At 46.4% G+C, this 16,580-nt stretch overlaps 1 protein-coding gene across 2 annotated transcripts in view; it reads left to right on the top strand.

The window, feature by feature from the left end:
- LRMDA (leucine rich melanocyte differentiation associated) overlaps positions 1-16,580 on the top strand; it is a 1,082,484-nt gene that overhangs the window by 549,259 nt on the left and 516,645 nt on the right. The window lies entirely within an intron of this gene.

Genomic DNA, 16,580 nt, shown 5'->3' with positions numbered 1-16,580 from the left:
GTTTGCTGGCCTGATGACCCACCCCCACCCAGCAGCCTTTGAGATGGAAATTAAATAGATCTTCATTCCACTTCCTGTCATGGCTTCTTAGCACTTCCTGGGCTCTCCCCCTCCGAAGCTCTCTTTCCAGCCCAGCCCTGTCTCAAGAGTGGTGGCCAGGCTGCCTGCCTGCCTGCCTGCTTGTTTGCCTCCCTTTGGATGTCAAGCATTTTGAGGGGAATGCCTGTCAAGTTCCAGGCCCTGTGTTGGGTACAGGGGATACCAGGGTGTGTTGAGCTCAGCCCCGACCCTCAAAACTCATCTGGGATTAAAGCTGAAATACAAACAGATAACTGTGATGAAGTAGGATGAAGACATGGTCCCAGGACTGTGGAAGAAATAAAAATGTCCTACTTGGTGACTTTCATAGTGATATTCCCAGTGCATGACAGACCTCTCCTCCGTAGCCACAGTGGGTCCTTTTGGTCTCTTATTCTAGAACATTTGTTTTGTTCCGATCTGTCCCCCCCAAAGTCTCCCCACTTTCCCTTCCTTTTGCCTCTTGTCCGCTTCAACTTGTTTCCCATTGTTCATGTACACAACAGGCAGTTTATAAGTAGCTGATGCAGTTTATAAGGTCTGACCATGTGGCCCCTGCATATCTGCAGCCCTGGTCCCATTACTGCCACTCATAAATTCCCAAGGAGTTGCACCAGCCCTTAAGTCTCATTTTCCTAGAATAGATAATAATAGCTATTAAAAATAATAGCTAACACTTATTGAGCACTTATTATGGGCCATACACCGTTGTAAGGGCTCTACACATATTAACTCACTTAGGCTCACATCTTTGTAAGGTGAAGGGTTACTGTTTTCCCCGTTCTCAGAGGAGGATCCAGGGTCCAAGGCCACACAGCCAGCTGGTTGGACCAGAAGGCGGGCTGGCTGTAGAGCTTGCTCTCTTGACCTTGCACGTCACTATTTCAGGACCCTTTCCTCTTGCATTCATCCCTTTGCCTTACACTGCACCTGGCATGGGAGTCTAGATACTCTCTCGAGGTGGTAACTTATTCCTCTCCCACCACCCAGGAGGCACATGGATGTCAGGACCTTGGCCATTCTCCCATAAGGTTACAGAATATCCCAGAACCAGGGAAGTGTGGCGCTGAGAGAGACCCAAGAGGAAAATCTCCTTTTTCACCCATCCATTCACCTCTACACTCAGCAACTTTTTGAGCTATCTGAAGGTCATGGTACTCTACCGTGGACCAAAACAAATGTGGCATCTGCTCTTGGGAAACTCACTCTCCAGAAAGTGGGGAGATAGTTTACACAGCTTGTGGGACTGCTGGGCTGCTGGGAGGGAAAGCCCTAAGGGTGAAAATGTTCCCAGGTTGAAATGCCTAGCTTTCTTCAGACTTGTAGGGACCCGTTGGTTCTGGCGGAAAGACTAACTTCTCTCCAGGGAACCTTTCATGTTCCTGGGTCTCACGAGTCCAGAATGAGTAGTAGAAAGCTTTTTGTCCAAAAGGCCTAGTTGGGGGCCTGGATTTTATTGTTGTCATAGTACCTGGATTATAAAAAATAAGCTTCATCATAATGGAGGGAGAAGAGGAAGCAAAATCATGCCAGGTTTTAGATTAGTTGTGGATACTTTTTTCTCCTTATTGAGATTTATAGTATGCCCAAGTGCCTGGCACTTGGGTTGATTTGAATGGGAAAATATATATGCATATATATGCATGCTTGAACAATGTCAGGCTTGTAGTGTGTCTCTAGTTCCTCTGTAAGTCCCCAATCCAGGGGTTTCTTGTGTAACTCCATTCCAGCAAGAACGGGCGCTGCTTCAGTATTCATTTCAGTGGCATTGACAATACTGACAGTATAATTGACCTGAAAAGTTCTGGATTTCCTGTTAATGCACTTTAGAAATGTACATCAACTACCAAAAAAAATCATTTCTATCTACATTTCACTTGATTTCCATTTTCAAGAGAGAGGCTTCATCATTATTATTCTATTTGAATAGCACTGATATCTTGAAGGATGGAAGGAGATTTCTATTGTATGCGGGAGTACTTTATTTCGATATTTTCTTTGTCTGATTATACATGATAAACACACATTAGTGACATTTCGTGCATGTTTGGAAGATAAATGGGGATATCTCTTTAAACCATTCCTGACACTTGCTAACCTGTGAGCTTAATGGCATTTTCTCTTTGATTCAATAATTTGTCTGTCAAAAAAAAGCTGGGCTGACATTCTCCTTGTTGTGGGATTGAAATGGAAAGAAATCTCTTCTCTTGAAGGAAATTTTTTTTTAAATGGTGGGGAACATTTTAGGATAAAAATGTTTCTGAAATTCTTTGGGGTTTTGGTGGTGGAGGTGGCAGGGAGTGCGGATGGCAAGGGTGGCGCTAACGAATGCCAGAGCCCTGACACTATATGTGTGGCAAGTGATAAAAGGGAGATGATTACCTCAGTCTGAAAGTCCTCTTGAAATAATTGGGGAACATGTAAAATCTTGCAGATGAAGGTGGCTTCTACCGCTGTGTCTTGTGGGAGGTTGTCAGCCTTGCTCCCGTGGAGGTGGTTGGGTTGGGGTGTGTATCCACATGTGAGGGGATGGCTCTGACTCCGTTCACCTGCCTCGGTTCCCTCAGCCTCGTTCTGGGTGGGGAGGGGTGAGGCAGAGGGCTTGCTGTGCATCGTCCTGGAGAGGTTCTAAACCCAGGTGGTCGTTTTTCCCTTTTGGGAGATTTTGGAGAAGGCTTTTCAGGGGCTGTGGTGACAAGGAATCCTAGAGGTGAACCTGGAGTAGGGAGGCAAGTGGTGGGCTGGGAGGTGGGAGCTTGGCATTCTTGGGGGAGCCCTTTGCGTTTGTGATAAAGGTGAGCATGCTGGGCATGAGGTGCTCTTTCAGAGCTGTATCATGTGACCCCTCCCCACCCCACCCCACCCCTCCCGTGTACTGCTGACCCTGTCTCCTCAGACCCCTGCATCAGAGGGCTCCTGGGAAGTCTGATTAGGTAAAGTCGATGAGAGTAGGCACGTGGTCGGGACTTGGGAGCAGGATTGGGGAAGACGTTGGGGGGTCAAAGTCTGCTTATCCCTCTGCCCCCTTCTCCATTCCAGGGGGTCTTCAGGTGTGCCATTGGAAAACACTGACTCATTAAGATCCCTCATATTGATTCATTCAGCAGTTTTTATCGAATGCCTCTTGTGTGCCAAGCATGGCTCTAGACACTGGGGATGCATCCCAAGTTCCACAGGTTGTCAATAGCAAAGTTGGGAGTAGGACCCAAGTCTCTTAAGTCCTGATCTGGTGCTTTTTAGCACTGCCTCCCTGGAGACTCTGCCTACTACAGGAGCCCAAGGGTCTGAAATTCTTTCCTGTTATTTGGTTGTTCCTCCCATGGCTTCCGGTCCCCCGCCCGGCCATGGCTTCTCCGGTTTTTGATCCTGAGTCATGCTGGGTTACCCTAGCAAAACACAACAAACATAAACTAAAATGAAGATGTTAACCATCATGTGTGTTTTCCCAGCATGGACTTTCTACCAGCAAGTAGGGCCATCTAAAGACCTTTGAACATCCTGAAAACTTTTATTTTCTATTTTCTAAATTTATTTTATTGAAGTATAGTTGATTTACAGTGTTCTGTTAGTTTCTGGTATACAGCAAAGTGATTCAGTTATACATATATAATAGTTTGCATTTGTTAATCTCAAACTCCCAATCCATCCCTCCCCCACCTTCCCTCCCTCTTGGCAACCACAAGTCTGTTCTCTATGTCTGTGAGTCTGTTTCTGTTTTGTAGATATGTTCATTTGTGTCATATTTTAGATTCCATATATAAGTGATCTCATATGGTGTTTGTCTTTCTCTTTCTGACTTACTTCACTTAGTATGATAATCTCTAAGTCCATCCATGTTGCAAATGGCATTCTTCATTCTTTTCATTCATTCAAATGCCAAATTTCATTCTTTTTTTATGGCTGAGGAGTATTCCATTGTTTATATGTATCGTATCTTCTTTATCCTTCATCTGTTGATGGACATTTAAGTTGTTTCCATCTTGACTATTGTAAATAGTGCTGCTGTGAACACTGGGGTGCATATCTCTTTTCAAATTATAGTTTTGTCCAGATAATGTGCCCAGGAGTGGGATTGCAGGATTATATGGTAGCTCTATTTTTAGTTTTGTAAGTAACCTCCATACTGTTCTCCATAGTGGCTGCACCAATTCACATTCCCACCAACAGTGTAGAAGGGTTTCCTTTTCTCCACACCCCCTCCAGTATTTGTTATTTGTAGATTTATTTTTTTTTACTGAGCACCTTTATTTTAGATATCTTACTACATAATCCATCAAACATTATTAAAACAATCCCCCCATTTCACATTATATATGATTTATAAAATTTCAATGTGAAAATTTTGGAAGTATTCTAAAACTAATTTTAACAGTTTTGAGGCTTGGGGGTAAATTCATTTTCCTATGATATAAACTTTGTTATATTTATATGTAACTGTAGAGCTGGACTTGATTTGCATTTGACTGACCAATGAATGTATTTTCTTTTGAAACTTATTTAAACATTAATCTTAGTTTTAGAAATTTTATTTCACATCTTGGTGCCGTTTTTTCAGCTCTCAAGCATTCTGTTGGCCATTAAAAAATTTAAAAGAGGGCCCTTGACACTGTGCCTATGGCTCTTCATCGATTAAAGGCACTGAGAATAGATCTCCTGGCACCCACCCACCTAAAACCAAATCCTGGACCTCAGCAGTTGCTTTCCCTCAGGGGACTCCAGAAGGGCTAGGCTTCTTTTCAAGCCTCTTCTCAATGTTCCCTCCTTGCCCTGCCCCCCAGGGACTGGCCCGGGTGTTATAGAAGTGACCCTGCTGCAGGCTCAAGGAGAACTCTTGTTCCCACCTGCTATGGTGTCTGAGTCAGCTTGCACTGCCATAACAGCATACCACAGATTGTGTGGCTTAAACAACAGACACTTATTGTCTCAACGTTCTGGAGGCTGGAAGTCGGAGATCAAGGTGCTGGCTGATTTGGTTCCTGATGAGGGCTCTCTTCTTGACTTGCAGACAGCCACCTTCTTGCTGTGTCCTCATGGTGGGGAAAGTGAGCAAGAGCTCTGGTCTCTTCCTTTTCTTCTAAGAGCAATAATCCCATCATGAGAGGTCTACTCTCACGACCTCATCTAGCTGAATTACTTCCTGAAGGCCTCATCTCCCAAGACCATCACAAGGGAGTTAGGACTTCAACATAGGAATTTTGCCAGGAAAATGTTCAGTCTGTAATATACAGTGTGGTAGGGAAGCATGGGCCTCCAAATCTATGTCTGTGGGCTTCATATCCCAGTCCTACCACTTTTTAGCAATGTGACTTAGGATAAGTTGGTTATACTCTCTGAGCCTCAGTTTCTCCTTCTGTAAATTGGGGATAACAATCATTGGCAGAGTTATTTGTATTAGAAATAATATTTGTAAAGGGCCTAGCACCAAGTAAGTAACCCTTCTCCTTAGAATTTCCCCAGTGATCTGGAGTATCTTTAATTAAATGAATACAGCAGCTGATGTTTGAAGAACACTCAGGGGTGTGTGTGTGTGTGTGTGTGTGTGTGTGTGTGTGTGTGTGTGTGTGTGTGACTGATTGAGACAGAGGCCAGGAGCATGGCCGAGGCAGAAGACGGGTAAACTCTCTGGCACTAGGGAAAAACTGGGCTTCTGCAAGAGGAATTTGCTTCTACATTTCTGGAAGGTCTCAGGCTTGCAGGAACTCCTTGCGTTGTACTAGTGCACGGAGGGTAGACTGAGAAGGCTCTTCAGGGATCAGGCATGGAGAGGACATACAATTCAGGATCGAAGGACCCTCAAGCTGGGAAGAGTAAGCTTGGGTTTTTCACCAGAAGAGGCTCTGCCATTTACCGTCAGTTACTTTGGCCATTTCCAGAATAGGGAACAGAAGCTGAAATGATTAGTTTTCAAAAACGTGGGAGTTTTGAGCCTGGGATGGGAGTGGGCGTTGGTATTCATGCACAAAGGGCACTGGACTTCACAAATCGCATTGGTATCTGGGGGAGGAACCAATGACCAGCACTTAGAGAGCAGTCAAAACAGGGAGGGCCACCCCTGGCTGTGAGGATAGATGGGTCATGATATGAGAGTAGTCAGTTCCCAGGCATCCCACAATCGGAGGGAATTGGCAGGTGGAAAATCGGAGGAAGCTGATCATCCCCCAGACCCTTCCACTTGAGTCGTGGCTGCCGGGAGCAGGTGAACCTTTCTGACTGACTCAAGTGAAGCCTGGACCATGGTGGCAAGAAAGTACCTGTCTTCCCTCCCTCCCTCCATTCCATCCTTCCTCACTCGAGTGCACAGTGAGGATTAGGCACTCTCCCAAGCACTTGTATTACATCTGTGGGCAAAACTGACAGACATTCCATGGACCTTATAAAGTACAGTTAAACAGGTAATATGATACAGAAGTAAATTATATGGTATGTTGGAAGGTGATAAGTGCTATGGGAATAAAGAAAGAAAAGAGAGCACATCATAAGTAGTCCTGGGTGGAGGTGGCAGGGGAGGGTGGCGTTAGTGAGCAGGGTGGTCAGGGGAGGCTGTGTTAGGAAAGGGAGTTGAGGAAGTGAGCTGGAGGAGAAAAGGAATAGCAAAATGAGTTTGCCATTTCTTTCTTTTTTTTTTTTAACTTTTTATTTTATATTGGAGCGTATCTGATTAACAATGTGGTGATAGTTTCAGGTGCACAGCAGAGGGACTCAGCCATACAAATACATGTATCCATTCTCCCCCAGACTCCCCTCCCATCCAGGCTGCCACATAACATGGAGCAGAGTTCCCTGTGCTCTACAGTAGGTCCTTTTAAATATAGTTGGTTATCCCTTTTAAATATAGCAGTGTGTACATGTCAATCCCAAATGCCATAACTAGGGAGAAAGAGAAAGAAGTATTGTATGATATTCGGAATCTAAAAAGAAATGGTACAAGTGAACATATTTATAAAACAGAAACGGACTCACAGATTTAGAGAACAAACTTATCGTTACCAGTCAGGGGAACGGGGAGGGAAGGAATAGTTAGAGCTTGCCGTTTCTGAGCTCACAGTGTCTGGTAGGGAGAGAAGAAGCCGGCCAACATTGGAATTCCTGGAATATAATTTCTTCCTAACAAATTGAAGCAACATGGTTACTGGAGATGAAGAATGGCCATGCCTGCATGGTTCCTGGTACCACCAGGCAGTGTTTGGTATCAAATGGAGATTGGGAGGTGGGGTGTGAAGCCAGAGTTCTGTGGTCCAGGTGGGTTTGCTGGGTCTTTAATGGTTCAGAACATTTGTTGGGTGAGTGAATGATGAATGAGTGAATGAATGAAGGACTGAGTAAATTTGTGAATGGGTAGATTAATGAAAACCGGATGAGTAAAGATTGACTAAAACTCATATCTCTGTTAAGGACGAGTTATTTCCAAGTTCACACCATAAGTTACTAGTGGAATATCTAGCTTCAGTGGTAATTGCTTTAGGGCGCGTTGCTTTAAATAATAAAGCAAAAGGGGCACAGGCATTTGTACCCCTGAGTCAATTTTCAAATAATACAATGAAAAATTATCCAGTTTTCTTTTAAGTATGGTTGCATAGTTAGGTTTTCACATATACCTGTAGTCAAAGGTTAAAGGGTATTCTTGGAACCAACAGGGGACTTCCCCTCATATTTAAATTAAGAGCAGACTCTGACTGATAACCTTGTTAATCACTGTACTTCGCTTATGGACAACACCTACTCTTGGTCTTTAATCATGACATAGAGATGGAGGCAGACGATTGGATGTCACTTTGGTGGATCTTCTGGTTACCAAATTTTACAGGTTATCAGAAAGTCCTGTGACAACTTCCAGACAGACAGACAGACTGTGTCCACACTTTAAGTCTATTGTCAGAAGTTCCAGGTACGGACCTCAGTATCTGTATTTTTTAAATCCCTTCACAGGTGATTTTGTTGCAGGTGGTGTAGGGATTTAGGAACCACTGTACTAAAGTCAACTTTGAGGGCAGAAACTATGGCCTCTTTTTAAAAAAATATATTCATTTTATTGGTGTCTACTTTCATACTAAAAAAGCGTAAATCTTTATCACTAGAAGCCAAACAAGATAGATTCATTCCCCTCTATCAAAGTAGCATTCTAGTCCTTTCTTTCTTTCTCTCTGTTCCTCCCTCCCTCCCTCCCTCCCTTCCTCCCTCCCTCCATCCTTTCCTTCCTTCCTTCCTTCTTTCCTTTCTTTCTCGTCCTCTCTCTCCCTTTATTTCTCAATTTTCCCGCAAACATAGAACTATTCTGTAAATATTACTGTACTGTTTTCTTTCTTTTTATAATGCTTTGTGCACCTCTCTCAATACTTTTTAAAGCTACATGATGTTCCAGAGTATGGAAATCAGCCAGGTTTGCCAACTTGCTGAAGCCCCTTGCTTTATTCAGTGCTTTCCACATAGAAAAATGTTACTGAGCCGGTATTGCCTGAATAGCTGCGAGGAGACAGCTATCTTGTGCCACCCACCCACGCCCTATTCCTAGTCTTAGGGCAGAGTAGTCCTTTCTCAAGCTCTTTCCATTCCCCTAAAGAAACTTGGTAGTACAATAAGTTGACTTCTCTTTAGGGACAGCCTGGGCTGTAGTGAGAACCACTCCACCCCTCTGGTCGATTTGAAATGGAGTTGTTATTTCCCAAAGTGAAGGAGAACAAATCAGCCAGTGGGAAGTGTGGATGCTGTAGCATCCTCAGATACTGCCTTTGAGGAGTATAAACCACTTAAGGCAGTAGAACATTGTCTTCCTGGAGAGTTAACCCAATGATACAGGGCAGTGTCTGGGGGGGCGATGGAAGACCAGGCAGCCCTGGAGCTCCCTTTGGACTGGGGTGGACAGGGAAGGCTGCTCAGAGGAGCGATAATTGGGATGGAGTTCTTAGGAGAGTCGGAATTAGCTCAGCTGAGAGAAGGCTCTTGTTCCTTTGCCTCGTGCATGGAAAGAGCTGTCCTGCCTCTGTCCCACCACATGAAGACCACTGGCTGGTCTGTGGGGGTCTTGGAAACCAGGTAGTTCAGAAGCCAAATAAAGTAATCATTCTTCGGGCCCTCCGAGAGGGGAAACGGCAACACCAGAAAGCTCTGCCCCTCAGCTGAGCCAAGCTCCGAGAGCCCCTTTCACAGACACATAAATATTTAATAATCATCTGTCTACAGCCAATCTAGAGGAAAAAAATCTTTAAATAGACTGCTCGAAAGGCCAAAACCTGCATTTTAATTGAGGTACTTTGAATTATTCCCATTAGTCAGTCGCTCTGACTTTTCCTTAGTGAGGGGTGGATTGTTTTTGAAAGGGGGATCAGAATTATTAGCAGCCCTTAAAAAAAATAAAAACCTGCTGTTCCTACTAAATAATAAGCTAGGGTTCTTTTAAAAAAGATGTAGCATTTTTGGAGCACAAAGCAAGAGGGTAGGGTGTGATGAGCCCCGTGGATTAGAGATGCAATTTGAAAAGCGTTGAGGGCGTTTGGATACCTTGCTAAGCATTTCCTCGCGCATCACCTCTGTGGTTCTCCCTGATCCTGCTGAAGTTTTCAGGATGGAGGAGGCGTGTGTGTGCGTGCGTGCGTGCGTGTGTGTGTGTGTGTGTGTGTGTGTGTGTGTGTGTGTGTGTGTGTGTGTGTGTGTGTGTGTGTGTGTGTGTGTGTTTACCCTTTCTCTGCCCCTTGGGCCTAGAGCTTCCTGCAGCAGCTATAACAGTCGTCTCCTGGAGGTACCCCTGGTGTCTCACGCGAGCCAATTTCGACAGTCTAAAGTGCTCCGATTGAGCCATCTTGCTCTCTGTAAGATAAACCCCAGGCCATTATGCGTGGTTTTTCATTCACCCGCCTCCTTGTCTCCCTTCGGTTGGCCCCTCTCTGCACCCCCTCCCCTCCTTCCCATTCTCTGCCTTCGCACCCCCTTCCATGAATAGGAGGGGAAACAGGCATCCTTTAGGGGAGCACGGTTTTTAGCCCAGGCATGTCAACTCCACTCGGGCACAGTTTGCTTTGAGATCTGCGACATAGAGCAGGGCGGCGGGGTCACCCCCCCACCATAACTGATCTTGTTTAATTTATCTGCTTCCCTGTATCTCCCTCATCCCACACTGGCCTTTGTTTGGATCAATTGCTTGAAGATTTACCATGGTGCTAAGAGCCGCCAGCCCCAGTGTCCCTGCCACATCGTCCATCCTGGGTGAGACCATGGGGCGGCACTTGGGGAAGAAGGTTCTACAACTTTCCCCCACTCCCATCCCGAACACGGAGGACATCTCCCAGTGTTCCAAGTAAGGCGATTTCCAGACTAATTTACTATGGAATCACTTTGCATGGCCCCTCCTGCACCAGTATGAGAAATGTTAATTGGTGGGTGAGCCTGAGATGCTCTTCTGTGGGATTTATTGTCGTAGGCAAAGGAGGGGAAGGGGACCCGCGTCTGTCTTTGTGATGGCTCTGAGTCCACACTCACTTGCTCCTGATTATTTTGAAAACCAATGGTAATGATGGATCTGGATCCAGTAATTTATTAGATTTTGTGTCATTAACCCTTGTTCTGCTTATGGCAGCAAATGACTTCATCGTCAGAGATGACGAGTGTTCCAAACTGTGGGGTACTTGGCCCTCTAGAGCTCTTGTCTGAAAATCAATTTGAAGCAAGTGGCAGGCATTCGAAATCCTCTCTGCTTATAGGTTTCTGCAGCATTGCCTGTAGGATTTGAAGAAGCTGGAGGGCAGCAGGGGGAAAAAAACCGCACCCCTCCTCCCACCCCCGCCCCGGCCCGAAGACTTCTGTTGCCAAAGAGAGTTTGTGTTGGGGTGGCTAATGTCGTGAAAAGGCTGCACAAGAGACTCTGTCAAAATGCATCCATGGGAGTGGGGAATGGATCACAGTTTGGAAATGGGGGAAGAGGAAAAGAAAGGAGCGAGCCTCCTATCTAAGTGATCCCATCTGAAGACTGAAGCAAATAGCTTGAAATCATTGTTGTGATTCCCATTGACTGAAGGCTGGAGGGGCTTTACTGGTTAAGCTTTTAAAGCCGCAGCAGTTTAAACACACTTTCCCCCCCTTTTTGGCCTGGTATACCCTTTCTCCAGTTGACCTTGAAACATATTAACTCATCTTTGGAAAGAAAACAAAACACCTTTTGCCTTCAACTCCGAGACCGCCTTCTGTCTTGGAGTGTTATATAAATAGGTGGCATTGCCCGGTACCTCTGACTGTGGGGCACAGAAGATTGCTGTGGTTCGTTTGGGCCTGGCTCCATGCGGGGTGAGTAACCAGACATTCTGCGGCTCCCCCGCTGTGTCCCTCTGCCACATGGGGCCAACTGACGGCACCGTTCAGGTCAGGGAATTCCTTCCCCACCTTTGAGGATGGAACCAATGTTTGAGCAGTGCCGGAGAGCTTCTGAGCATGAACCCATGTTTAAGCACTACGTAGGTCTTTTCCTTAAATGTGCGATACCTTCCACTGCAGAATTTTCAAGTGGAAATAGTTGGGGGGAGATGGGGATTTTTAGAAACTTTTCAGTGGAAGAGATTTAGTAATCATTTGGCCAATTCCCTTAGTTTTGCCAATTGCCTTAGTTTTGCAGATGCAGAACCTATGACCCACACTTGTCAAGTGCTTGTCTAAAATCACGCAGACTGTAGCGAGCAGAAAGGGTCCTAGAACCCCGAGCTCCTGAGCAGTGGTGTACCTGGGGGTGGGTACAGGTCGCCCCAGGTGCAGACAGTAAGGGGCTGCCTTGGCTTTGGAGGATACATAAACAATAGCAGAGCCCCTGGCTCCAACTTTAATCCCACTGTGAGCTGACAATTCCAAACAATGTCAGTGACAAAATACCCCTCCTCCTAGGGTGGATGCTTCCACGAGACCCCTCTTCACCTCTTTGGTACACCGCTGCTCCTGATGCCTGGGTTGTGTCTCCCCCACTAAGATGCATCCCCATGAAACAAACCACAAGCAAACAAAGAACAAATCCCACGTTAGAAGTACATACTCTGGGTTCTTTCGAAGTATAGTAAGGAAAATAGCCTTTTGGTGAGCCTACTTGGCCGGTGTAGAAAAAGCATGACCTCTTAAAATCCACATGTGGGAGACCCAAAAGAGCAGTGCCGGGATTAGCTGGAACGTGCCTCGCCTGCACCCCTCTGGTGTGTGGGTGAGGGCTGCTGTGCCCTGCTCTCACTGAGGCTGGGCCAAGAGCTCCTAGCCCCGGGTCTGTGTTGGAACCAACAGAGCTGGAGACTGTCTGGATTCGTGTGTAAATCTAATTCCCTCCCAGATACTTAGAGCCTTCAGGGAAGCTCTTGGTGGTCTGAGGGCCTGACCGGCCTTATGTGTGTGTCTCTGTGTGGTCATTTTGGCCAGACGGGCTGCTGTCCAGGCTTTTCCTCTCCTCTCCCGCTGCCCCCTGGAGGGGGTGGGTAAATATTCCAGGCTGACTTCAGCTGCCGAGTCATCGGTTCTGACAGATGGCTGTCTCTTTGCAGCCACCCCCCCCACCCCTTTTCCCCCAGTCCCTCATTTCATCTTCCCCCTGTCAGAACTCACCCTTCGGCAGAAATCTTTTCCAGGAGCTAAATGTGAGCCTCAAAGAGATGTCGTCAGGGTACTTTTCGTAATTTTCAAAAGTCAATTCCCTCCCTCCGTTCGCACCCCCCCACCCCCACCCTCGCCCTCTCTCCATTGTAATTATGTCTTAGCAGTTACCCAAACCAGCACGGCAGCAACCCAGTCCTCTGCCCCTGCGGGCACAGCCTTTTCCCCCACAGCTGGCCTGGGGCACGGTCCCTGGGAGAGAGACACTGGGCCAACACAGCTTCCTCACCGTTGGCTTTAGAGGTGTTGGTGGTGTAGTCCCATGAAGAAGGAAAACTTAAAATAGTCCCATAATATCCCTTCGCTCTAGCAAAGGGCCCTGAGGGATTTCTCTACAGGCCGGGTCCTCAGTAGTGTTGAGGGTACTCTTAATCTAGTTCATGTGCATCTCTTTAAGAGTAGGGGACATCCATTCCAGAACATTCTCTGCCATTTCTTGACTCTCCCCCTCCTCTCCCTCTCAGGTTTCAACCTCGCTCCCTCAGGAAGGAGTCAAGGAAAGATGTCATCTTTTCTCTCTGTACCTTGATCTCTGTCTCCACCCACCTCCGAATCCCTCCTGTGGCTGGTTCTTAACAGGTGACCTGGCCACGGGAACAGGAAGAGGAGTGGTGTGTGTCTCTGGTCCTCTGCAGACACCGGGTATGGCCAGCCCCAGTTGAACTGAGATCCTGGGGTTAAATTATCCTCCACAAAGGGCACTGGGACTTGACATTCAAAAATTCTATTCATTGAAAACAGACACTAGCCCCGAAAACCTGGTTTAGTAGATAAAATCGGTAACCACAAGAGGATAAATCTAGTTTGGCTTGTTTGTTCTGGTCTAATTTAATATGATCTCCCTTGGAGTTTCCAGCGTCTAGATTTCCATTACTTTTCAGCATTAGCTTTTTTTTTTTTTGTGGGCGGGGGAGGATGGGGTAAGGAGTGGGTATATATTTTAGTGGCATCCCACACTAATCAGGAGAGGCTTGTCAAAGCCCATTTGGGATCTGGAGTGACTAATTCCTGGGCCTGTGGCTCTGAAGGAGCATTTCTACCCATTTTACACAAAAGACCCCAGCAGCTGAGTTAGAAAAAGCATCTTCTTGCTGCAGCCACTGCTATCCTAGGACCCACAGGAGGGGTGGAGGGGTCATCCCCAGCCTCCTGGAAGAGCTGGGTGCCAGCGTGAAGGGTGTGGGAGAATGTAGCCATCTCATTTTCCCACCCCTGGGATGGTCTAAAGAACTTGAGAGGAATAGCTATGGGCTGATGTGTGACCTTGAGGACATGGGCCACCTCTCAGATCCTTGGTACCCTCACTGAGACAAGAGGAGCAGTTCTCACACCTGGTAGGCTGAGGCAGGTGGGAGCTGCTTGAAGGTCGCTCAGTGCAGCCATCCTGTTTCATGAAGACTCACCTCTCCCTCATCCCATCTCAGTTTTCACATCTGCAAGAAAGAGATTGAGTGGGATTAAGTGAGATTTTAATACCATCTACCCTTTCCATGTTAACTTTTGCTAAGTCAACGGTGAGTAATAGACAGAGTTCTCGGTTGCTGTAGCCCTTAGTCTGTACCAGGTTCCCTCCGTCCTTCACCTGATGTGTCTTGCCAACCAGACAGCTGCAGCCCTCTTCGTATTGAGATGTGCTTGTAGGCCATGGTGTGTCTCAGAAGCCCCAGTCAGGGCTGCACTTGCTCCAGGGCAGGGCTCCAGCTCAGATATAACACCCAAGCTTCCATGGCCCTGCTCCCACAGCAAAGAGCCAAGGGGAGGCTACAGGAATCATTTGATTGGGAATTTGAATCCATGGCTAAATATTGTGTGTGTTTTTATGTGTGAGTGTGTGTGTGTGTTTCCCTTCATGTCTTTTTCAAACTTTGGTAAGATGGTCCTTTCTTTAATTTTTTGACATTATCCTTAAATAGTCTGTATGGATATTTCCTGCCCCATAACCCATCCAAACAAAAAGAAAGCATAGGGACAAAGCAAGCTAGGAAGCAAGATTCTGCAGCTTGTCAGTTTGAGCAGTAAAGCAGCATGTGTATGTGTGTGCGCACATGCGTGCATGACACTGGAGTGAAACACTTCATCATTAAAGGGTGTCCTTCCTTGGGCAGAAGAAGACACTGCACGGTGTCTCTTCCTGCATAATTGGCCTGTCTTTTCATACCAGCCGAGATGCTTGTTTCTGTCTAAGCCCATGCACTCCCCACAGGTCAGGAGCGATAGTAAAAACCTGTTGTCTGGCTTTGTATTTGGAATAATGGAGTCACTAATCTACTTGATCTGGCCAAGTCAGATAAAGAAGAAAGTGAGGGATGCCTGTGTTTCAGGGATGGAAGGTACTTGTAAAAGCAATTTCTTTTGAGGTGGGGGGAGCAGGGGGAGACACACAGGAGAAAAAAAAAAAAACGGAGCAAAGACTGTAGGAAACCTTTTAATTAGTACTAATTACCTCAGCAGAAAATGTTGGAAGCTTGAAAGGATTTGTGTCAGCAAGTGAAAGATCAAAGATTGCTAGGCTCGCATTTTAATCTGTTGGCTATAAAAAGGAATGAGGGGGGTGGTAATGGGACCCAGGAGAATGGCTGCCCAGGTGGCTCTGCCCTTAATCCCTTCTTTACTGCTGCAGCCTGAAGCCTAGTCCCAATTACATAATAAGATGATTTAATTTAATTTTTTTCTTTGACGTTAACTGGGGTGTAGAGAAGAGGGAGGGCTCCCCCGCCTTTCGTGAGGATGGGGTGGGAGGGTATCACTGACTCCGTAGCTGCACAATCCCTTCTGTTGATTTTCCCAATCTTTTTCCCCATCCAGCCAACTGACATTTTAATTTCAATCAAAAAACAAAAACAAACTGCACACAGGGGAAAGAGTTCTTCAAGAAGGAAGGAGTCTCTGGGTGCACTAAGGAGGTGAGGCCTCTGATGTGGTTGGTCTGTGGTGAGGACAAGTGGGACAACAGGTAAACTGTGTTACTGGAAAACTCTACCTGGTGTATGCCTCACTGTTAGAGAGAGAGAGAGAGAGAGAGAAGAGAGAGAGAGAGAGAAGAGCGGTGTTGACAGTCCGCACCACCCATCATAGACGGCATCTCTGCTCCTTTCCTCCTTCCTGTCACCCCTCTTCCTGTCCTCTTTAAGAATGAGTTAGGCTGGGACAGGGTCTGTGTAGCTGCAGGTGCTCTGCGCATGGGCCCTTGGCACTCACCATTCCTGTGTGTACCAATCTGCAGCTCTTTGCTTGGGCCACTGGAACCTGCTCAGCCCTCAATCAGTGGCTGATGGGAGGAGGTGGATAAACATCCCAGCTCCCTCACCCCTCACTGGAGATTTCGCTAAGAGGTGGTCCACATTTCATCTCATGCTACTCCAGAGTAGGAGTTGGCTCCAGGGCCCAATCTGGCCTGCTAACTGTTATAGCAAATAAAGTTTTATTGGCACACATTTATGCCCATTCATTTACCTGTTATCTGTGGCTGCTTTCACAGAGTTGAGTAATTGTGACAGAGATGATATGGCTCTTACATCCTAACATATTTACTCTCTGGCTGTTGACATGAAAAGTTTGCTGATCCCTGCCCTAAAGAGGGGTTGAACCCTAGCTGCCCTCGGCAGTAACCTACCTCGTGATGCATCCTTTACTAACTTCTCTCCCTTTCTTATCTCACTTTCCAATGCTTTGTGCAATTACCTCCCAAGTAAAAGTCTTACTCTTGCATCCTCCCTTTCTTATCTCACTTTCCAATGCTTTGTGCAATTACCTCCCAAGTAAAAGTCTTACTCTTGCATCCTCCCTTTCTTATCTCACTTTCCAATGCTTTGTGCAATTACCTCCCAAGTAAAAGTCTTACTCTTGCATCCTTCTGGAGGCTCCAACCTAAGACCTGGTGTGTGTGCTCATGCAAA

Source organism: Neophocaena asiaeorientalis, unplaced genomic scaffold, assembly GCF_003031525.2.
Source record: "Neophocaena asiaeorientalis asiaeorientalis breed wild unplaced genomic scaffold, Neophocaena_asiaeorientalis_V1.1 scaffold484, whole genome shotgun sequence".
NCBI classification, from domain to species: domain Eukaryota; kingdom Metazoa; phylum Chordata; class Mammalia; order Artiodactyla; family Phocoenidae; genus Neophocaena; species Neophocaena asiaeorientalis.
This window is presented reverse-complemented; position numbering and strand designations above follow the sequence as displayed.